General features: G+C 36.5%; 2 long non-coding RNA genes across 2 annotated transcripts in view; both read left to right on the top strand.

The window, feature by feature from the left end:
- Positions 1 to 4,695, top strand: part of LOC134299774 (uncharacterized) — a 256,229-nt gene extending 251,534 nt beyond the window's left edge. Inside the window, exon 3 of the long non-coding RNA XR_010007027.1 lies at positions 2,811 to 4,695. This is a non-coding gene — a long non-coding RNA (uncharacterized LOC134299774). The remainder of the gene's footprint in view (positions 1 to 2,810) is intronic.
- A 1,831-nt stretch (positions 4,696 to 6,526) lies between these two features.
- Positions 6,527 to 24,985, top strand: part of LOC134299771 (uncharacterized) — a 200,182-nt gene continuing 181,723 nt past the window's right edge. Inside the window, exon 1 of the long non-coding RNA XR_010007024.1 lies at positions 6,527 to 6,978. This is a non-coding gene — a long non-coding RNA (uncharacterized LOC134299771). The remainder of the gene's footprint in view (positions 6,979 to 24,985) is intronic.

Raw genomic sequence — 24,985 nt, 5'->3', positions numbered from 1 at the left:
GTTCACTTGAGTTGAACAAACAATAGGGTCCTAAACATGATTTTCTGTAGTGAGTATAACAATTAGTCAGATGATCAAATTATCAGTGCTAATCTGATGTGAGTTTCAGTCAATTATAGTATAGTATCCAATGCCTCTGAACCTTCATAGCCAACTCAGATACTTTACACATCAGTCCCTTTTTGAAATATAAATAAGTGTTGCTTTTCTCCAAAGGTGATTTCTATGTCATTTTCATAAGACTGAAAATACTCCATGTGATTTCCATAGTGTTCATACACATCTTCATTTTAATAAGATAACTATTTTAATTTCAATATTTCCTATTTTACTGTCTTAAGCCTCTTGATTCTTGAGAAACCATCACGTCTAAAATATTCAATTTTCAATAGCTATTTGTTCTCGATGAAAGTCACTGCTTGCAATAATGCAATAAATTTTGTCCAGAGTTAGCAACAGTCTCCTTTGAAATAAATGACAAAATCAAAAGTGATTATGGTAGTTTTGTGTCATAACACTTCTACCCCATTAAAATCAAGAACAGACCTGATCTAAATCCACTCTTCAAAAAGCTTTTCTCACTTTTATTTTGATTTTAGCTTTCGGAAAACCTATGTGTTCTCAGGTTGGAGGCAGACATTCCCCAAACATCAAAGCCAGTTGTGTCAAGCACCTTCCAAAGTATGTTTGTAAGTTCATAGGAACATAATTTGTGTATCATAGTAACCATTAGTTAATTGTTGTGGAGTACAATCCTCATGAGAAGATTAGCATCAAATAAAAGTGTAAGATAGTTAAAAGAGAAAATTTTGATCACGTTCTATCTTGAAGATTGTTTATTTTTTTCCTGTTGCTTCTTCCTTTATTCACACCAGCTGTTAAGAGTCACATGAAGATAGCACATTTAAAAAGAGAGAGTTCTATGTTGAACTTTTTCCAGTGTATTGCTTTTTGGTAATCAAGAGCTTTGATGTAAAGCTTGGCTGAGGATAATGTAGCAATAGAATAGCAAGATTCCATTTTCCCATTCTATGACCCTTCTTCCAGAAAAAGGAGACAAAAAGCTCGGGGGAGGGTGGGGGAGAAACTGAACTGTGAGCTGTGTTCCTTAGTCTAGGTTCATCTATTTCATATTCTTTTTTGAAATAAGAAAAACTTTGCTCAAATGTATTATGGTTACAAACATTAATCCCACCTGTGATAAAATTCCATCTTTTAATGGACAATGGAATCTATTTATTTCCAGTTGCCTGGTTTTATCAAATGAATCCATTTTCAGACGAAATTCCTACTTCCCTCCACATCTGGTAATCACTTTAATTTTTGTGTAATGACAAATGCCAGGCCTCACCCATGTTGATTATCTGGATAACCCACCAGCAACCAAGTAAAAAAGGTGTTTAATTCATGAAATATGTAAACAAGACCTTGACTGTTATTTAAAACATATGGACACCCATCATATTAGATCTCTCTGTCGGGAAGAAAACTAATTGTACCTGATTTGTGTTAACAATGTGAGATATAAATTGCATCTGTAAAACAGGTGGAGATGCTTTTTGCACATATGTTTATCTTAAAGCCCCAAAGGCACATGGAACATAAATCTATAGTAAGAAAGGAGAGAAACAAATTATAAAAAATAAGAGTTGGATAAGGACTGAAAGTAGTTCTGATTTCCGTATTGTTTTACATGGGTCTCAATTTTTCCTCATACCCTTTGAAGTTAGCAATAACTGCTCACACTAAGCAGGTGACACCAGTTGGCACATTTTCTCCTGATTGCAGTTGATTTTCTTTGTCAGCAATGCCATATGGGAAAATGCATTCAGGGGACTATTTCTAGGCAATAAACTCAGTAATCAATACAACAGTCAGTGCTGGTCATCAGGTATGAAAATCTCAAATTTTTATTCCTAGTAGATAAACATTGTACTTCTTGCAAACAGGTAATGTCCACTCTATCTTTAAGTGTTTGATCAGGGAGAGCCAGTATGAATGAAATTTTGGTAAGGTCAGACGGATCAGAAGTGTTTAATTCTTTTGGCAAATGCGTTACAAGCTAAGGCTTGTGGTGTCATTATTGTGCAACTCCCTCAATTATGTATAGCACATGCATGGATTGAGAGTGTCCACTAATCCAGAGTGGGGGTAGGGTTGAGGGGCAATGATACAACACGATAGAAAGACATGCACATGAGTTACTTTGTTGAGGAGTGCTTCAAACCATGAAATCCCAGGATTCCATGAAATTTCTCCACACCATTTGCAGTCCTTATTTTCTGGCACTCTGTATCATGTAGAGAGTTTTTCCTGTTCAGATCAACATTCTCTGTGCATAGAAGACAACACAACCAGTAATGGAGGGTGCAGAACTAGGATATTCCCCTTCTTCCCCAAGCCATATTGTTAGTACTTGAAAAGTCAGTGGCAATTGGAAGGATCTCCATTACAACCCCTTTCTCTCTCTCTCTTCCTCTAATATTCATCTACAGTAGTCAGTGCTCACACTGCTTTATTTAAAAAACACCATGAATGGGTATTGTGTTTTAGAAAATATATCAGAAAAAGCCCATCTTGGCTTATAGCCATTCTACACAAAACTAGTGTTCAGATGTACTTCTGCCAATGGAAAACTTATTTTCATACTGAGGATTGTCCTGGGAGAACAGAACTTTGAACATTACGTTTAAAAACTTGTTAATATTAATTATCATACTATTTTCCTCACTTCTTACAGTGATTTGAGAAGGAATGCATGCTGCTATTGCTTTTCTCATTAATTTTTTGCCTTTTAATTTTTTTACCAGGGAAAAATAGGCTTGATAAGAGGATTGCCTAAATTTGAAAAATGTCTCCACATAATAGGAAAACTCCACTATGTCCTCACTACTGCACCTTTCCAAAGGAATTGTTATAGGCAAGTACACTGCTTTTAATTTATGATTTTCAATGTTCTGAGGAGGAAACAATGGTATCAATTCCCTTTACTCTTGTCTCCCTGAATACAATTTACCACATTGCTGTGTGGAGGGTGCATATAAAAAAAGAGAAGCTTTTCGGTGTGTTACAAAGAAAAATAATTGATTTCCCCCCTTCTTTGTGTGCTAGTGAAGCTTTGCACTTTATAAGCCTAGATTCAGCCTAGTGAGAGAAGGAAAATTATGAGATCAGAAAAAAGAGTAGCAAATGACTATAGAGGCAGAGTGCTGAATATTGGTGGAAGGACCAAGGTACGATAATGGAAGATGAGAGAACATAATTTTCTGATGTTAACATAGCAAAGGGTGCATTCATACTGCACAGTAATAGTCATTTGATAGTACTTTAACTGCCATAGCATCGTTCACTGGAAACCTGTTGTTTGGTGAAATCCCTAGACAGCTCCACTCAAAAGCTGTAGTACAGCACCTCAAACTATAGGAGTACCATTGCATAGTACAGAATAACATATTATCTTACAACACCACAATGGTGGCATGTCAATTAAAGTAAGATTTAACTGCAATATTTGCATGATGTTAATATGTCCTAAGATAACCTAAATATGAGCCAATAGTTCCCTGAAATGGACGGAGAGAATGGGTCATGTTGACCAAGCCACCAGTTGCCTTGTAGAAATGACAGACCACACAAATGGTGACTCCATTGAGCAGAGCCTGCCAACAATCCCATAAACTTCTGAGGCACTCACATGGAGGTCATAATCAAGTGTAACCCACTGCTAAGTCTCATGTAGACTATAAATGTATGAGGTAAAAACAGACTAAACATATAGAATATAAAAGTATAAACCCTGCTGTTAAAGCCAGCAATTTACATTTGTTTTCATGTCTAAAAATGCAATGTGTTTGTAAATCTATTTGTTAATTCCATTGTAAAATGTTCAGTTCCCTAAAAACATGACAACATTATTAAATGGCTTAGAGATTTACTAGTGTTTCCATTGTCTCTGCTGGATGTACACAAGCTGATCTAATGTGTTAATTGTTTAGAGTCAGGTCCTTTTGCAAAACTACTGTTGTATCCTTTTTTATTACTGTTAAAACCCTCTCTATGTGGGTGGTAAATGATATTATGCAGTTACCGCCATGCCAGCTGGCCACCTAAGTGTCTCACTGTGTGTGTTCAACTTTGTTCAGTTCTGTATGACAAGAAACAGGGCGGTGACCCCTGTGATACTTCTGCTTGTAAATGTAAGCTAGCCTATAAAAATGACTGTGATTCCATCAACAGTTGGTTGTTCAGTGAAATATTCTTTGCTGTGTTATTTACTGTTCATGGTCACTGAAAATGATTTTGAGAAGAATGAAATTTGTTTTCTCTTGGTTACTGAAAGATGCCATAGTCAACCACAAAGGAAAACTTGATTTTATTTCAGCTGAGGGTTCAATTAAGTCTGTCTTATCATCTTTATTCATATTCCTGAAGCTATTTTTACCCCTCTTGGGGGGACAATGTGAATCTTTTGACTTTATATGGGATTAGAGGCATGGTTGGATCAGTTTATATTACATACCGTAACTTTTTAAAGGTTTAATAATAAGTTATGCCCCCCATGTCAGTGATTCATAATTTCTCACAAAAATATATTCTTACGCAATAATATGTGCAATACTGTTTTGATAATAGTGTTAGTATTATCTATGTAGCCTCACAGAGAATTATAATGGAAAGTATTTAGAAGAGAAAAGAATACAGAGAAAAACTGGAATTTGTCTGTAGTTTCAGTCACTTCCGGCACAGCTACTGATAATCAACAATGGAATAGCCTTTGTTTCAACTTCATAGCAAGTTCCTAAACTACGTGTAGAAGTAAATGTAAGTTTTCATTAATTTCCTTGAAGTGAGGAAGTAATATCTTGCATATTTTATTGAAATCACCACAATATAAAATATAACACGAGAACTATAGCCATCTGCTCCCAAATAAATAAATCCAAATTTACTGTGTTGTTGTTATTGTTGTATCCCAATCAAATTGCCAGAGCAAAAGATTTGTGATCATGGAACTGGATGATGACCAACATTTTCCCTGTAAATTGTCATGAAATAGTGTAAAGCAGCAACTGTGGGAGGAACATTTTGACCTTTATCACCACCATTGCAAACTCAGTGCGATCATGCCTATGCCACAGCTGCTATTGATTCAATAAACAAGCAAGCCAAGGTAGAAGGTAGGCTCCATATTACAAATGCTCATCTTATCTTTAAGCAATGAACCCAGTGTACTTTTATTGAACCACAGATTCTGATTGCCTTTAAACTAAACTTACTAAATGTTGGTTTGTTGGCAGGTCTAAGAGGAGAATGACTTGTTCATAGTTACTTTGACAATCTAAAAAAGAAGCAGTGTTAACCACTGCTTTGATTCAAATTGTGTGTTGTCTCTGCTTCAAAACTGAACTCTGGATAATTTTTAAAAGAAGGAATAAGGGGCCTTCAAATCAATGTGTGCCCACCAATTTTTCTATTGTATTTTTATTTCTTACTTGACTTTTTTTAGGATAATGATACTTTGATCTTGACAGACCAAATCAATCCAGTTGATGTGCCAACTTGATTGGCATTTGCTCTTTTTTCAAGTCAAGATACCATGCATTGATTGCATTCAGTGTGTCTGTTCTAAAAGAATAGTAGAATTGGAAATGGAAATTTACTAGGACATTGTTCTTTCTAAGTTTTTAAAAAAATATACAAACAGAACAAGACAAAAATTAGGAAGTGAGTTTGAAAGAAAACAAAGCCAAAGAAGGAAAAGAGAGAAATAAACTGAGGAATGTTCTACATTTTGTTTTGGGACACTGAGGTAACAAACAATATTGTTCTGGGTCACATGAACCTACATAGTGTGCGCTTCAACAGATGGACCTTATAAAATAAGAAAAGTTAATTTTCCTACACAGACGTTTAATACCAAATGTAGTATGTCTATAGCTTGCATAACAGTACATTAAAATATTAGTGTTTTTAATCTATTTTTTCCGTAAATATGACAGTTTTTAATATGGGAAAGCAAAACAGACAATGTAGAATCACCAGCGAAGACATTGTTTCTGAAGTTGTTATTTTATAACTTGTAAGAGCAGAGGCTAAACGGTTTTATTCTCATGTACAATGAAAAGATTATACTGAAAATTTACTACTATATCTTTAAAATTTGAAATGATTGTGAAAACCCTGGGAATGGAACCTTTATAAATCAATTTGCACATTATTGTCTAATATGGTAAATCTCTAATGCAGTGCAATGCTTATTTTATTTATTTATTTAAAGTATTTATATTCTGCCCTTCTCACCCCGAAGGGGACTCAGGGTGGATCACATTATACACACATAGGGCAAACATTCAATGCCCATAAACACATCAAACAGAGACCGAGACAGACAGACGCAGAGGCAATTTAACCTTCTCCTGAGGGGATGTTTTGATTCTGGCCACGGGGGGAGCAGCTGCTTCATCATCCATTCTGATGGCACTTCCTCATTCCAACATCGTATATTAGTTAAACTTGCCTCCCCACTTTTATAAGTGGTACCTTATTTCCTACTTGATAGATGCAACTATTTTTCAGGTTGCTAGGTCAGCAACGAGCAGGGGCTATTTTTTTTTTAATTGATGGGTGCTCACCCCGCTACGGTCTGGCCTCGAACTCATGACCTCATGATCAGAGTGATTTATTGTAGCTGCTCAACAGCCTGGCTTACCATTTTGTTTTTGAATAGTGAGGCTATTTATGAAAAGGAATAACATACTCCTCCCATAGAAGTATATTTTAATATGGCTAGAAGTCACTCATTTTAGAGACTTTGATATAACAATGTTTGATTTCTCCCACCACATGATCTGTATTTTCAGAAACCACTTCACCACTTAAGAAATTATGATAAACTCATAAGCCGAGATATTTATTTCTTACAGAGTAATTAAAGAAATGGCTTCATCTCCTATGGCAGAAGACATAAATGGATTTATGGTAGGTTTGCAGCTTTCATCTAATTATTTCTTGTTTGAACCAGAGGAGAAAAAATAAAATAATGTCAAATTATTTGAAAGTATAGTCAATGTTAGAAGTAAATGTTTCTTTATAAAGGGCTTTTAAGAAGTACTCATTTATCAGAACTAGAAACTTTCTCTTGTTTAATCTTCCTTTTATGTGGTATCTGCATTACTTGCATAACAGACTGTTTAGGCATTTGCTACCAGATAATGACTTCTACAGTAACCTAGAAAACTTTGAATTCAGATCTAGATCAGTGGCTCAGAAATCCCAGTCAATTTACCAGCTATTAGGAATTGTGAGAGCAGAAGTCCAAACACCTGGAGGACCAAAGGCTGGGAACCAGTGATCTGGATGTATGAAATTTTTATTTGGTTCCTTTGAGGAAATAAATTCTTTATCTCATTATTGAAGGAAGCAATGATTAATTTTAGAAATTTTCACCCCAGTGTGAGAAATGTTTTGAAAGCTGCACAGTATTTGAAGACTATTCACAGATGCAGACTGCAGCCAGGAAAACAGAAGACGTTTACTTCTTGAAAGGAGAACAATGACCAATCTCAATAAAATATTGAAGAGTAGAGACATCACACTGGCAACGAAGGTCCACATAGTTAAAGCAATGGTATTCTCTGTAGTAACCTATGGATGTGAGAGCTGAACCAGAAGAAGACTTAGCGAAGGAAGTTAGACACATTTGAACTGTAGTGTTGGAGGAAAATTCTGAAAGTACCTTGGACCACAAGAAGATCAAATCAGTCCATACTCCAGGAAATTAAGCCCGGCTGCTCACTGGAGGGAAGGATATTAGAGGCAAAGATGAAGTACTTTGGCCACATGATGAGAAGACAGGAAAACTTGGAGAAGATAATGATGCTGGGGAAAATGGAAGGGAAAAGGAAGAGGGGCTGACCAAAGACAAGATGGATGAATGTTTTCCTTTAAGTGACTGGTTTGACCTTGAAGGAGTGGCGATGGCCAACCGGGAGCTCTGGCATGGACTGGTCCATAAGGTCATGAAGAGTTGGAAGTGACCGAATGAATAAACAACACAAATCACAGTTCAGGACTTATTCTGTACAAAATTTGACTTTTTGTATTTGCAGAAAACAGCATAATACCAATCTTTCCTGTTCATGAAATATTATCTGCTTGAAAAATATGTGAATTTTGTGCAGAACAAATTGTACACTGCAAAGATTATCCAAGTGTTTTTTTGTAAAAAAAATTTCAACATTCATGGTCTTATAGTGTGCTAGCATCTGTGAAGATTCCATTAATTTTAATATCCTAGGTTTTAAAACAGGGGTTTCAAACCCATTTTCATCAAGGGCCCCATCAACTTTAGGGTTGCCTTCAGTGAGCCATTGAATCAATGGATGGAGAATCTGTGGATAAAGAGGGCTAACCTTTTTTTTACATTGTGGTCAGAGCTTTTTGATTTTTAACCAGTTTAGATCCCCAGGTGTTACTGAATGACAACTCCCATCACTTTTGATTATCCACCATACAGACTGGGGATAATGGGAATTGCAATCCAATAACACTTCTGGCTCTGAGATTAGGGAAATCTTAAAAGGCATTTTGAAGTCAGATATGATATCCATAAGCCTTGTATCTAAATTTAAACCCCACTATGCTGATGAAACAGAACAAACTGCAGCCTTCCAGATGTTGCTATACCACAACTCCCACCAGCTCTAGTTTTGATGTGTAATGATAAGGAATACAGGAGTTGTAGTACAGCATCTGGAGGGCCACATAAAAATGACATGAAGAGACAGATTTATCAGATGGGCCTTGTGTTTGACACCTGTGGTTTCAAAGGATCATTCATTAAATGAACAATAAATGTGAAAAGACATTCAGATTGTTCGAGTCATAGGGAGGGAGTAAACATAATGAGTTTCAGGAGATGTAAGTGCTGCAGAATTCAGCAAAAATACTTCTGAGTATATGTGCATAAGATATTGAAGAGTAGAGACATCACACTGGCAACGAATGTCTTGCATAGTTAAACAATGGTATTCCCTGTAGTAACCTATGGATGTGAGAACTGGACCATAAGAAGGCTTAGAGAAGGAAGATAGACGCATTTGGACTGTAGTGTTGGAGGAAAATTCTGAGAATGCCTTGGACCACAAGAAGATGCCTATTTGTATACTGTCATCAGTGCATATGTGGAGATAATAATAATAATAATAATAATAATAATAATAATAATAATAATAATAATAATAATAATAAAACTTTATTTATACCCCGCCACCATCTCCCCAATGGGGACTCGGGGCGGCTTACATGGGGCCATGCCCAGGACAATACAATATAACCATATCATAATGCAATTAAATAATACAATACATAAAATAAACAGTACAACATAAGATCAAAACAGCAGTATAACAAGGGCGGGCCGCATGAACACTACATTTAAAAAACTAGATTAAAAATTAAAAACTCTGGGTGAGAAAGAGAGTTACAAGCTAGGAGACAACTTTAGGAAAATAGGCAAAAAGTAACAATGCCATCAATATTGAATAAAGTCAAGTATAATTCACACAACACTTGTCTTGTATGTCTAATATCCTAGTGACATGTGTAAAGCCAAAATGTAAACAGATGCACTTGTTTTATATCAACTGAAAGTGGCACTCAGAACTGAAAAGTGAACATTGTCCAGTTATTCACTTCTGTTACCACTGTGATAAACAAAGGGATATTGACATATGTGCTTCAAAGCATGTTTCCCTACAGAATCTCATTCCCTAGATATAATATAAAATGCAGAAATACATAGTACATTTAGTAAGAATGTGCATATTGCACCTCTTTGATGAGCACAGCTGATAATTATGTTCTAAGAAAGATCATTAATGTGATGGTGGTCTTGGCACCACTCAGTATCGAAAAACCTCTGAAAGAAGCACTTATCAGCTACTAAGATGTGAATATGATAGTTTTCCAAGGATAATGTCCAAGTTGTTGCTGTTATATGCTTTCAAGTTGACTCTGACTTAGGATAATATGAATTTAAAGGTTTCTTGACCAAATATATTTAGAGAAGTTTCAATATTCCTTCCTCTTAGACTGAGGCTGCCTGTGGGCCCTTCCACACAGTCATCTAACCCAGAATGTCAAGGCAGAAAATCCCATAATATCTGCTTTGAACCGGGGGTCCTTCCACACAGCCGTATAACTCAGAATATCACAGCAGAATAACCTGCAATATCTGCTTTGAATTGGGTTATCTGAGTCCACACTGCCATATACTCCAGTTTAAAGCAGAAAATGTGGGATTTTATTTAACTGTGTTGAAGGACACTGTGATTTGCCCAAGACCAGACAGTGAGTTTCTATGGCTGAGCAGGAATTTAAAAACTGATTTCCCAGAGTCTTATTTCAACTACCTCTATGAAGTAATTCTCTAATATCAAGGTACATCAAGTTTTATTTTATTTCATTTTATTTTTTGTTACCTCATGAAATTTTTGTTATCTCATGAAATATTTAAGGACCTAGTCTATGCAGATCAGTTTTTCAAATATACAGAATCACTTCCTAGAATCTGTGAATCTGTGAAATTGTGAACTACTGAAGAAACAAAAGCATGCAAGCTTTGCTCTACAAGATTCTATTTGAAATATTTTCTCTGTTATCTATTTTGTGCCAGCTTCTTTTCTCTTTTTCTGCTAAGGTTCCCCCGTAGTTTTAATTGCAAATTTGTAACATTTTCACAGCCAGCTCTGGGTACTGTTCTCCTTATAAAAGAACTCCATTAATTAGCATTCACAATGTGTCACAATTTTGTAGTGGAAGAAGAGAAAGATAATATCCTGCTTCTTGATTTCACTCATTTTAAGCACCTGCAAAGGTGTACTTTTGAAACTTACTTTAGTCTGAGGAAAAACTTGCTATGTATTTTGTTTCTTTTTTCTCCCTAAGAGCTTTCAAAGTCTTTACACAGCCTAATGTGTTAATTATTTAGTGCTACCATGATCACCTGTTTCACCCTACACATGGATGCATTGCATACACATACACAGACATTCATTGGTATGAGGTGCTAAGGTATGCTCCATGTAATGAGGTGCTAAGAAAGGCTTGAAATAGAAAAGCACTTTTTGGGAGTAAAAAAAGGGAGCATGAATAAAAGAAGGGAAATACAGTTAACATTCTGTTTGTTTTTAGTTTGTTGGATCAACTCTGGAGATACATGGGTCAAAATCCTCTTGTTAGTCCTGACTAGAGTAGACCCTCTGGGTCAATGGGATGCATTGCATATTGACACACCACTCACGATTCATTGAATCTACTTGAGACTAACAGAAAGGATGCAAGCTATTAGCTGCACAATTTTTCAGGGCTCACAGAGATGTAGTCATCTGTAGGTCAGCAATGTTTTTACTGGAACAAATAGGAAGATACATTGGACACAATCAGGTTGCTGAACCAAATGCAGATGGTTGCTAGGCCTCTGCCAATGGGTAGAAGAGCCGTTACAGTGGGAAAACTATGACAGCAGCTGGCAACTTGTAGCATCCTCTTCCAATTTTGAGTATAAACTTCAAATTTCTTGGGAAATATATTGTTCTATATCATACTCTGTGTTGTCTAACCTTACTCATACTTGGTTATGTAATAGAGGGACTAAGGGACTCTCCTAAGGTGCATGTCAGAGCACCAGCAAGAATGTACTGATTCACATTGGGCTCTACCAATGTTCATTGGCAGTACCTAACTGGTGTTCTTATGCATATCAGTTCCATTGTGCATAGTCCCATTGCACAAGTTAGGTTGTATGCATATCAGTTCCATTGTGCATAGTCCCATTGCACAATATTTAGGTTGTTTGCTCCCCTAGGAGCCTCCAGTGGCTCAGTGTGTTAAAGAACTGAGCTGCTGAACTTGCAGACCGAAAGGTCCCAGGTTCAAATCCAGGGAGTGGAGTGAGCACCCGCTGTTAGCTCCAGCTTCTGCCAACCTAGCAGTTCAAAAACACGCAAATGTGAGTAGATCAATAGGTACTGCTCTGGTGGGAAGGTAATGGCGTTCCATGCAGTCATGCTGGCCACGTGACCTTTGAGGTGTCTATGGACAACGCCGGCTATTCGGCTTAGAAATGGAGATGAGCACCAACCCCAGAGTCGGACACAACTGGACTTAACGTCAGGGGAAACCTTTACCTTTACCTTGCTCCCCTATGAAGTAATGTAACAGTAGCCCCTCCTGAATATAGATATTAGAAGCTGATGATGAATATTTCTACAGATATAGGTTCACATGTGAGGACATAATTCCCTAAGTGAATTTTACAGGTTATTTACAAAGGTCAAAGTTCAAAAATAGTTACGATGTGAATATTAACTGAAAAGCATTCACAGGAATTAACTAGAACAAATGAAATTTTAATTATGTTTTTTCCAGCAAAGATGGGCGATTTAAATGTATTTTAACTTAAACAATTGACTTAAGATGGACTTCCAGCAGTAACTTAATTCCAGAATCAAACTATTAAGTTATTAATAAAAAGAAAGGCTAAGTTAAAGAGCCAGCAGCATTTACATTTTCCAGATATTTCTCTAATCCATACACACGGCTATAAGATTTTTTATTTTTTATAAAGAAAGAGTGTGCTAAAAGCAGGGCAAGGGCCCAAATACCCTAAAGGCACCACATCCCATTGGATCTTAGAAGCTAAGCAGAGGCCTTCTCAAACGAGACTGAGGAATAATAAAACCAAGTTATCTGATTTGATTTGCAGGCAGGGAAAGCTGGCAGTTCTGGAAGAAGATCTTGAATCATGCCATGTAGTTCTTGAAGACCAAGGCCCCTTCTACACTGCCAGATAAAATCCAGATTATCTATTTTGAACTGGATTGTATGGCAGTGTAGACTCATACAATCCAGTTCAAAACAGATAATGTGGATTATCTGCTTTAATAATCTGGATTATATAGCAGTGTAGAAGGGACCCAAGATACAGGTACTGCACCACATTATCCCTCTAAAATACCAGGTGCAAAAGAGTAGGAAAAGCTGTGGCTGGCCTTAAAAGGAGCATGCTGAAGTATTTAGGCCTGCTATGCTGATTTCCATCTAGCTATAATTTAGCTTGACTGAGGTCATTTCCTTTGTGCAAACAGCTGTTCCAAAATATCCAAGTAGTAGTCATTTGATGGCCTTCTTTCATTGCTTCCTAGACCCTGGTTTGCTGATTGTATTATTTGCTTCTGTTGTTGTTTATTTATATAGTGTCATTAATGTACATGGCATTTTACAAGTTAAACAACCAAAACCTTGTGTCTGCCAAAGGCTCATAATCTAAAATACATTTGCAGAGAGAGAGAGAGAGAGAGAGAGAGAGAGAGAGAGAGAGAGAGAGCATGCTGGATTGGGATGGGGGATAGTAAAAATAAACAATACAATTGTAAAATTATTCAATATAAATAAAATAAATAAAATACAGTATAATATAAAGCAAACTTACAAATACATGTAATTAAAGTATACAATAAAATATATAATAAAACATTATATACAATAAAATACTAACATTGCAAAATCTTTGGAAAACAAAAAAGTTTGATGTTGAGATTTTAAAATTATGAGAGAAGGAGCTTACTTATTTAGGTGACCCTTCGTTGTCCGAGTATGATGGCCTTCCAAATGTAGTGTCTTGGTGGTTGGTACGAAGGTGACCATAGGGCCCTATTCTCGACCCACATACTCTTCCACGGTGAGATCATAAGTTTCCAAGTAGAAAGCGGTCCCAATCAGGGTTGGCTTGACACACTTTCCTCTTAGCATGTTTCTCCCTTTCACCCTCCATTTGTGCCTCTTCGAATTTCACAGCAATGCAAATATTTGGAGGTGCAGTTTCAAGTGTACAGAACAGTGACCCCTTGTAGAATCATCCAGTCCAGGATCCTTAGGATGTTAGTTAATATGCATGGACCTTATGTGCAGAGTGCTAGCCACCTCCCCTTTGTATGTTTGTTTTGTTTTGAATTGTTTTCTGTATGTATTGTAAAGATGTGTGTTAGTGAAGTTGTGGCTTGGTACATGGTGTTAGATGTGCATGGCACTGGATTAAATACCTTTAGCCTTCAAAGATCAGGAAACAAACACTCACTCAACTTTTGGCTTCAAAGAACAGGGAATAATCACTCATTTAACAGTAGCTAGCCCTCCTTAACAACAGGAAACAAACTCTGAATTAACTGCTTGCTGAAGTACCTAACCTCACCTTCAAAACAAATACTCACACAGCTTTCTGCTGTCCCCAGAAAAGCAGCTAGCCTTTTAACTACAGGAGTCAAGCACACACTCAGCTTTCTAATGCAATCTAAGACCAGGCTTACCTGAAGCAAGAGAGCAAAGATGGCTTCTTGTTTTCTCAACTTCTGTGGAAACTTCTTGTGAGCACCTACTCTTTGCCATCTGTATTATTCACTGAAAGCACAGATGATTTTTTTTTACTGGTAAAGACAAGTATCTTGATACTGCTCAGAATTCACACTGCACATCCCAGTAACCAAAATGTTAAGATTGGGAATGGACCCTGGACAAAATCAACTCTGAGGTTATGGGCAGCTGCTGGAAATATCTACTTATGTAAAGAATAAGTTAATTGTGGCCAGTCAGGCTGATTAAGACTAGATGTACCAAAATTCAAAATTGAAAAAGTTGGCTGTTCTTTTCAGTGGATATCTCTGTGTACCATGATACCCTTTCTTGCTGAAGATAGGCAAATTTCCAGGTAGCTTTTTAGTGCATATTATACATTGAAATAAAGTTCCAGTTGAAAGCTATATCGAAAGACCAGTGTCTTCTCCCTCTTTTCACAGGAGCAAAATTTAACTATAAGACAAGGCTTACAGTTGCATTGTGTTGCGCAGTATGATAGATCATGAAAAACCTATTGTGTTTTCGATTAATTCAAATAAATGGTTTGCTTTACTTTCACAAGGTTTAGTTAACATAAGCTTGTTAAGAAATTTGACTGGAAAAAAGCCTCACATTGGCCTGGATATCACACATGAGGGTGATTTCTTAATGACTTGTCATTGAGTCTAAACTAATTAATCAAAATCAGCACCCATTTCTTTCAGTACACTTGTATTTGTTTTGTAATATGGACCTTAAATAAACATCATTTATGTCTCATCACAACTCAGCACTACCATTTTGGAGACTTCTCTGTATATCATAAGTTCCTTATGTGTATGGATGTCATAATTCATAAAATGAAATTAATACAAATAGAAATATATTTTTGTAAGCTACTGAACAATGACTGTAAGTTTCCATTGACTTTGTGTGGATATAAATAACATTGAACCTAATTTCATCAATTCCTTGCTCCTTGAGAATTTTTTTTTACAAATTCTTTTTTACACATCTTTTACAAATGTTTTCAGTATCTTTATTGTAAATCTGCATGAAAGAAGAAAATTAATAATGAGTCAACATTGTGATGTGGCATCTAGAAAAGTCAATGCAGTTCAATGCTCCTTCAATAAGTGTAATGTCTGGATCAAGGCAACTTGTAGAATCACACCATTCAGCTTTGGTCAGGCCTCACTTGGAATATAGTTCTGGGTACTGTAATTCAAGAAGGATACTAACAAACTAGAACATTACCAGAAGAGAGTGACCAAAATGGTAAATATTCTGGAAACCATGCTCTGTGAGGAGCAGCTGAGGGAGCTGGATATATTTAGCCTGAAGAAGGAAAGGTTAAGAGATGACATGATAGCCATGTTGAAATGTTTGAAAGGTTATCATATTGAAGAAGGAGCTAACTTGGAGCAATGGACTTTTGGAGCAATGGATTCAAATTACAGGAAAAGATATTCTATCTAAATATTGGGAAGAACTTTCTGATGGTGAGAACTATCCAGCAGTGGAATATTCTGCTTGGGAATGCTGTGAAGTCTCCTCCTTTGAAGGCTTTTCAGCAAGGGTGTTTTTCAGCTCTGCGATTCTACTATTTTTTTGATAACTATTAAAATATTTAACATGTGAAACTTAATATTTGTACACCTTTTGTGAAAGGGCCAAGTGATAGTGGCCATGGTGGTTGTCATTTTTTTTAGATTTGCAATTTCAATCTTTGTAGAATTTTGTTAAAAGGATATTTATTACAAGAGGTTATTCATATGCTCTATGTAGAAGCCTGTCTCTCCTGTAATGGGCAAGAACTTTTTTTGGCACTGAGAGACTGCAAAAAAAGATTTAAGGACTTTGTAGCTATGTGTTCCTTGAAGAATCTGACTCGTGCCCAATAAGAAGACTTGCAAGAGTTTTTAAAACTCTGCAGCAGTCATTTGATCCAAATTGATCCAAAGAAATATATGCCCAAATGCTTTTTGAGCAAGGTTTCAATATCTCCTCATTAAGTCATATTTGGCACTATTCGTAGCTCAGAATTCTTGTAAGGATTTAGAGCTCAATACCATACTGTAATGCTCTCTTGGCTTTTTTCAAAGAAATAAATGGCTATCATAAATATACTTTCAGTGCCTACATGAGTTCTTTATGATTGAGCATTGCTAATTTTTCCAAAACTCTTCAAAAAGACATTTTAAAAACAAGTGAGAAAGGAAAATTAGCCAAAAATATCCCAACGGAGGAGCGTTTGAGCCTGAAGCATGCTTAAAGGTCTGCCAGGGCCCCTGTGAAACATTTTGAAAACAATTCTACTGTTCTGAGTAACATTTTTGCTCCTAGTGTTATTTCTTAACTCCAATGCTCTCTTGTTTTGTATTCAAGGCATTGGAATGCTGAAAAAACTAAACATGACTAGATTGTAGCTGCACAAGACTAAGAGTGAGTTAAGATATTGAGTTGTTTTGAATCAAAGCTTCATGATGAAGTCAAATATTTGTACAGGAAACTGGCCATTCACCTTTTCCTGCATTACTGCGTTCTATGCTGCAGACATTGATTTGGCAAGCTGCTATTTTTCAGAAGTTTTAAGTGGACTTACTTTGGCACAAAAACACAAGATTGCTTCATTTTGCATGGTTGGGTTATACAATTCCTGGCAGTAAAATCTGCGCATTCGCAATTTTGCATTCACTCCGCTTAAGACCCAGAAACCATACACCAGTATGTCTCTCTTGGTGAATTATAAACCCATACAAGAACCCGATTCTCCTTGTGCCCACACTATGGAATCAGAATAAGTAGTCCTTTGAAACAAATATGGTTCAAATGACATAAAACAGGCAAGGAAAGACAATAATAAAATAACATATTTATATATTACACTTAATTTCATCAGACGTGGCTAATAAACCCAGATAATTTCATACATTTTAGTTCAATATAATGTACAACTTAATGGGCTTATAGATGTGATGCTGCATTGCTCACAGCTGTTTTATATAGCTTGCTTAACTGTATTCTAAGTGCTCGTATATAATTTGGATAATTATCAGGACAAAGAATTGGTAAAGTTTTCATAATATACGAAGCTTCATTTGGTCACTAGGGTGAAAATCTCATTTGACTTTGCATTTTCTCCTTTCTTTGCTGATGTTTTTAATTAGGATGGCATTCTTCAGTGTAATGTGATTATATATTTTCTTACTGGATGCACAACACAGAAATTACAGTTGAGTTTCTTGTTTACAATATGGTTTGCAAAATCATTCTTAGTACCGCAGGGTAAATACTTTAGTACTGAATTTATTAAAGGGAAAAATCTGTAAATCTTATCCAAATATTTTGATTTATGCAGTATAGTAGCCTACATATTTTACTTGTCTGCAAAATGTTAGCAACTGTTAGAAGAATGCAAAACCAAAAGGTGATAGAAACATTCAAGTGTCATCTCCAGTCTATAACTTGTGGAACAGAAGTTGAGCTACGAGTCCAATTCCTAGACGTGACTCCCAAGATAGTGGAAGCAGCAAGAGCAGAAAATGGTAGAGTCGGTTCACTTTCCCCTTTAATAACCTGGAGTAAAAGATGAAAAGTTACAAAGATACCAGCAAATAGCAGCCATTCAAGCATAGTGGTACACTTGAGTTAAGGTTTGCAGGATTGATATCTCCCCACACTTTGATTAGTGAAGATTTACATAAACTACCACTGCCTGTTTCCTTTGAGTTTAGCTTACAATAACTGAAAATGAAAATAGCAAATTAAAAAATTCCTAACAGCCAGTAATTAAAATGAAACAACAACTGAATAAAGCAGTTAAGAAAGAATCATCTTTGCTCCTTAGCAGAATGCAGATACAGAGGAAGAGGACTTAACCTCTTTAGAGCAGAGAGGTCTGCACTCTGCCAGAAGGAAAAAAACCTTTCACATTTGACTTTGAAGGCAATAGCACATACAAAGAAAATGAAATGAAGTAACAATGGAAGCAGCAAACCTTTAGAGAAACAAAATATTTTAGAGCTTCCAAAAATAACAGTCAGTAAGCTAAAGTCAAATAATCTAGATTGAATTACCTGCTATTGGACGAAATATCACCAAAGGCCACATGATCCTGGCAGTGTTTGCTGATTGGACAGAAAAAAAGAAAAAAGAAAGTAAAAGAAGTCTGAATGCATGATTGATGAAATGCTCCAAACAGTTAAGGGCAAGGAAGCAAAAATAAAAAATGGCAGAAATAGGGTTAAAAAACTGAACACAACTGTTCAATAATTTGTTCACAGAGACAAAAAGAACTACTATGATAATAATATTTTTCCTGTATTCCTTTATCCAATTTGTCTTCGATCTACCCTTAGGGCTTCATGCAAATCTACCATTTGTCAAAATATAGGATACTGTGCTATTCTTCTCAATTTCTGGCCAAATAGCTTAAATTTGGATAATATTTTGACTTTGGTATTTTAGCAATTAATTTTTGTGGTAGTGTCATTCAGGTTTCTAGCCCTTGTGACCCTAAAGCCACTGTCTTTTCATCAGTTCCGTGGTTCAATCCCAACTGCTGGTGGACAAGACGTGATGGAGCTGTGTCTTTCTGGCTGCCCTCTCTTCATTCTGTGGCCTAATATAATAATATAATATAATAATAGCAGAATAGAAAATGACAACAATATAAATTATGGAGAAACGTGCAATTTTCCCAATTGTCGTTAATGGAATACATTATAATGAAGCAATTACGAAGCTTTGGAGATTTCAATTACGAATAGAAAAGGCACCCCCTCGAATCTTTATGAATTGAAGCAGGGGACATCTGAATCTCTGAAATGAATTACTAATTGGATTTCAGGCATCTTGCACACCCCTAGTGCTTATGCTGTATGGAGAGCAGGGAAACACTTTGCATGATCAAGTAGAAATAAAAATATGGTGCAAACAATACAATGTAAAAGAAGTCAAAGGTTATAGAATCATTCAAGGAATAACCATTTGAAGATGAACTCACAATTTTGGAAAGTGAAATGGAAGCTGCACTCATAACACTTAAGAGAAATAAATCACTAGGAAGAACACACCTAAGGTACTTGGTGGTTTGGAACCATATTTTTTACAGACTTGCTAAAAAGAGCTACGTATTGCATAAAGTACAATATTTGAATAATTATTTAAATATTAGAAATGTAAATAAATGCCTGACATCAAGTTTAAGTCATCCAGAAAATGATATTTTAAAAGCCACTTCTGAATAAAATATAACATTTTAACAAGCTTTGTATCTTTTGTAAGTTTTAACATGTTTTATAGTTGCCAGACACTTCTTTGTGTTTTTACTGGACTGTCACATTTGGAAATAGATTACAATTCAAAAGCTTTCTTTGGCCTGCAATCTAACAGTTCACCCAAAAGTCCAATACTACAAAACATGTATGTTGACAAAAGCAACAAAGGAACATTGAATAGAATTTTAGAAACAATATTTCCCAGTTCTCTTAAATGTGCATTCTTTCCTTTTACTTTTATGAGATGAAAAATCTATGTAAGATCTCCTACTGCCTTAGTGACAGCTATTATATTCATTTATAGATGCAGTGGACTGAAATTATCTGTCTATAGATGAGAATCACCTTCAGAAAAAATGCAATGAAAGGCCACCTCCCAAACTCCAATCTACAAAAAGAGGATTTTGGTAACAAGAATCATAACATATAGTCTAAGAGAATATGTTGTATTGGGAAATCTGAGGAATAGCACTAGATCTCTCAAGCAAAGTAATCAAATTAACAAAGTGTAACCTGAAAAGCAATCCATCCCATGCCCACCCATAGTGTCTAGCAGAGGAACAATATTAGCTTTTCAAAAGAACATATTAAGACACCTTAGTGACAAATATTTGTCCTTAGGTAAACCAAAATGCAACTTCCTGAGAAAACTGAAATAATGTCTACAAGGCTTTTTATCCTCTCATGGAAAGAAGCCATGTAAAAACACCTATATACATATTTATAAGTCTTAAAAATCAACACAAAAACTCCAGTAGACCTATCTACTGGTCAACGTGAGTACTATACCTTAACTCGTGTCCAGAATTCTCTTTTCTCTGAATTTAGTGGCAAAAGGCATCCTGGGATAACCTTAAAGAAGTTCTCTCTGGACCTCATCTCATTGAGATATTTCCCCATCATAGGACAATTCGGCCTCTTTTCAAACATGGAGAGACACAGAGCTTATCACGTGCTGTTAAATTTCCTAGGTTGAAAAGAGGCAGAAATGTCCTGAAAGGAGGGAACCCTGAACATGGGCCAGCAATTGTGTCCAGAGCTCCTGACTCCTATAGTGCATTACTCCCATGGTTCCAGCTGAAAAGCAGTTTCTCGTCTTGTTTCATTGCCCACCCCCTGTCAGTCTCTTTTATCATATGAGCAAGGCAATTTTATCCCATGGAAAGAAGTGGTTTTAAACTGGAGAACTCCCTCCTTTATCATATGGGTTTGGAGCAGGGCAATTTTATTCTATGGAAGGATGAGATTTTAAACTGGTGTCCGTCTCCTTTAATGTAAGGGGCTTTGGGCCAAAAGCCAATATCTTGGCTTTCAAATATTGTAGTTTTCCCTGATTTTTTAAAAGTAAAATTTACCATGTGATATATGGAAGATGAATGCATTGCCAGCTCTTAGGTTTCCATTTGTGAGTGTAAAGGGGAGCCAGAACTCAAAACAGGATGGCTGATGATATAAGAGGGGTGATTCTCTACACTAAAAGGATGGTCACTGTGCTTTAAATCTCAATGTGGTGAAGTCATCTGTCACAGTGTTGCTTCTGGGTTTTTTTTTATAGTTGAACAAAATACCAAGTCAGTATGGTGTTTTACCCTCTCTACAGAATGACCCTTGATGTATCCATTGGCCATTTCAAATCCATAATTTTGGCCTCAGCATCTGCCTTCAACTTAGACATGAGGTTGAATTACACATGAGGATACACAGGAGTCTTCTGAAGAGAGAGAAAGTAAAAAAAAATGTTTGCAGGCAAGAGTGATACAGTAAGCTATAGGCTTTGGAAAAGACCTAGCAAACAACTAAATATATGATATGTACTGTTTTCTCCCTCCCTCCCTCCCTCCCTCTTTCTGAATATATGCTGAATAGTAGCATGCAAATGCAAAGTTAATGTGCATAGGCATGTAAAGATAACATAAAGCAGAAAGGTTATAGCTTGTAGGCAGGCCTGTAGCCAGGATTTTGATTCAGGTGGGGGGAGGGCTGGGATTTTGATTCGGGGGGGGGGGGCTGAGTCTGAGTGAGGGAGGGTCTACTCTAGCAAACCTTTTGTATCGTTATCCCAATACCCCCATGCATATGGGATATAGTAAGCATGGTGATCAGGTCATGATATGAATAAACATAACAGTTTAAATAATAAATGTAACGCCTTCTCACAGACCACCCTGAGAATTTCTAACAGTTCACCCAAAAGTGTCTGGCAACTATAAAACATGTTAAAACTTACAAAAACCCTACCCCCCCCCCCCCCCCCGGCGACATGCCTGCCGAATTTGCCAAAATGGAGTTGATCTGCAGAACATTCACTCATCCAATCTATTCAGAATGGGCAATTTTGGAAATTTCTAGGAGTGGTAATTCACTTCTAAAGCAAGGCATAGGGCTTTGTATGTGTGTATATGTAGGAAGGAAGAAATGGGTCCCCTTGTTCATCAGAAAATTATTAGGTATAGGGGAGATGCAGAAAATTTGGCTACATGAGACAAATACCTATCTCTACTCCATTCATAGAAGATAACTAGAATGGCTGGAGATAATAAAAATGAGATGGCATAGACATCTGTCATCCAAATGCTATGCCATTTGTCCTCAGGATGGTTTTTTTTTTGAGAGTGAGAAATATTGCATTTACATATGGGTGTTTGTATCACCATAATATAACATATAATTATATGTACAAATAGTTCTTCAATTCATCATCCACAAAAAATGAATACAATCACTTCCTCTTTTGGGCACCTAGGACAGAGGAATTTCCTAAACTTACATGATGCAAAACATGAGATTAGAATTGTCTGTCACAGAACAGTTATTATCTGTCATGAAATAATAAAGTAGTTGGAGAAATGTGAATGAATGACACTGACCAATATAATCTATCCAGAATGGTTTTATTATTGTCGAAGAACTGAAATTAAATCAAATGAAGTGACTGCCAATAGTATATTCTACACATGCCCACCCCTTTCCTCAAATGGAACAAAATGTTTTAGTGTTCTTTTTTTGATTATCCCATTTTACATTTGAGATGAGGACAAACAGAAAGAAGACTCTGATTATTCCTCTCTTAAGAAACCCACAGGCATTGCAGCAAATGAGCATGTTTCCCAGTTCAAATATTTTTAATATTTTAAATGTTTACACAGGCTCAAAAATCTTTGGGCACATGGATTAATGTGCCAGGGGGAAAGAAAACACACACAACCGTTTCTTATTTTGCAGAGGCTTGCCACATGGTATGCAATTGAAAACACTTTGCTTTAACAAGAACCATGGGGTGTGTAATAGCTTGCAGAGTAATGTAGGCCTTTACCTCCAGCAAAATGTGGCTTTTAATACTGGTGGGGATACACGCAGATAAAATATGCTCAGATTTCCCCAAGCAAATTATATGAATCGATGGCCATCTGTCTGAAAGGTAAGAGACCTTCCCACTTAGCCACACCAATCAAAACTTTAATTTATTAGCAGTTAGATTACAGGGTTTAGACTGTAAAAAAAAAAAAAAAGACTTGGATTGTTTTTTAAGGGGAAAAAACAAAGGGAAAAGAGACAACTTTTTAAAAAGTGTGTCTGCTCTATTTAGTTTCCTCTACCTGATTCTTTAGTGTTTGTGACCACCAACAGTGTTCTTTCTCCCCAACTTGTAGTGTATTTTAAATGCATCTGTTGTATGTTTAACCATTCAGAGGGTTTCTGGTAAAGAGATTTATCTGTCGAAAGGAATGCCGAGTGCCAGATTCAACATATGACAGCTTAAGCCAGTCACCAGTGACCACAATTTGTGTGGTTTGCATTTTCTTGGCATGTTCTTTGTTCAGAGCATTTATTTTGGCTGCTGGCTTGTTCTTTTCTATGGCTGATTTTCAGTTAAAATTTGCATCCTTTCTTTTTAAAAACTTCAAGGCTGATATTGGGATGGATCCAGATATGCCCATCCACATTCATGAAAGGTAATGAAGTGTAGCAGAAAAGCAATTTTAATCCACTTCTTTCCCCACTCCACGAACCCCACTGTTCTGGTCTTTGGTTCTCTAGCTCTTCAGAGATGATTTTGTAGGGAAATGATAGGAGAAGGAAATAGTCTGGTATTGAAAGGAGTCCATCACCCCCCGCCCCAATTCAAGTAAGAGCATTCAATGAACAGACCCACTCACAAGAACTCTGAATCCAAGGTAAGGATAATACAGAAAACATCTTAATGCTTACAGAGAATATATGAGCTTGCAAAGTTACTTTTAAGAAAAATGAATTTATTTGGCAAATGCCTATTGATGACACATGACTTCAAGTTGCAGATTAACTTATGATGATCCCATGAATTTCATGGGGTTTTCTTAGACAAGGAATACTAAGGTGATTTTGGCAATCCTTCCTCTGAAAAAATCCTACAGTATCTGGTCTTTATTTTTGGTTTTCCATCCAGTAATAACAGTGGCTGACCCTGCTTATCTTCCAAAATCAGACAGAGTCTATTGCCCTCAGGGTACTCAGACTGACTGATGACATATTCTTGTGTAATTCCAAAGTAAACAATTTAGGATTGTTGTTTTCCCCTCAAGTTTCACAGAGCTCTGTTTTGAAATTAAATGGAGGATTTTCCTACCGCCATCACATGGTTTCTCTCTGCTTTCTTTTTAATTATCAGTTTGCCTTCTCATCACACAGGAGACTTTGTTGTATCCCAGAGCTGGAACACCTCTGACCTAAAACACCACACCAGCAAGCCATTTATTGAAGAATGTGTAAAAGCCAAGCAATAAAAATGATATTAAAAGCATAGTCCAAAAAGATGTCTTCATAATGTAACAATTAGTCCATAACATCCAAGGTACAAAGATAAAACATAAAGTACAAGGTTGCAAAATCTAGAAGAACAAGACAGTATAAAATCCCAAGACACAGGACATGAATTTAGAAAAACTGGAACCATGGAACAAGAAATCTACTGAGAATCAAAGAACAGGAACTTGGCAAGACTGGAACCATGAAACTAGAAATCCACCTGGAAACAAGACTGGCATGAATAATCAGTGTTGACCACTATGAGGTAGAAAGCTTTGTCTTGTCTCTTCTAAATCCTTTCCTATCTCATTCAGTGAGAAGAACACATTTCATTTCACTTTCCCACCAGATAACGATTTATTTCCCCCTTTTCCCGAAGGCGGGCTGACCTTCGATGGACCTGTGAACTCTCCCTTTGTTTACAAAAGTCTTGTAATCTATCTTCCAGCTGATTAACTTCTGCACCTGACAAATCATTGCCAGAAAACCAATTCTCAGAGAAAACCTGTGGAGGGCCTCTCTCCAGA

Source organism: Anolis carolinensis, chromosome 5 (genome assembly GCF_035594765.1).
Source record: "Anolis carolinensis isolate JA03-04 chromosome 5, rAnoCar3.1.pri, whole genome shotgun sequence".
NCBI classification, from domain to species: domain Eukaryota; kingdom Metazoa; phylum Chordata; class Lepidosauria; order Squamata; family Dactyloidae; genus Anolis; species Anolis carolinensis.
The sequence above is the reverse complement of the archived record's forward strand: the minus strand, read 5'-3'. Positions and strand labels throughout refer to the sequence as shown.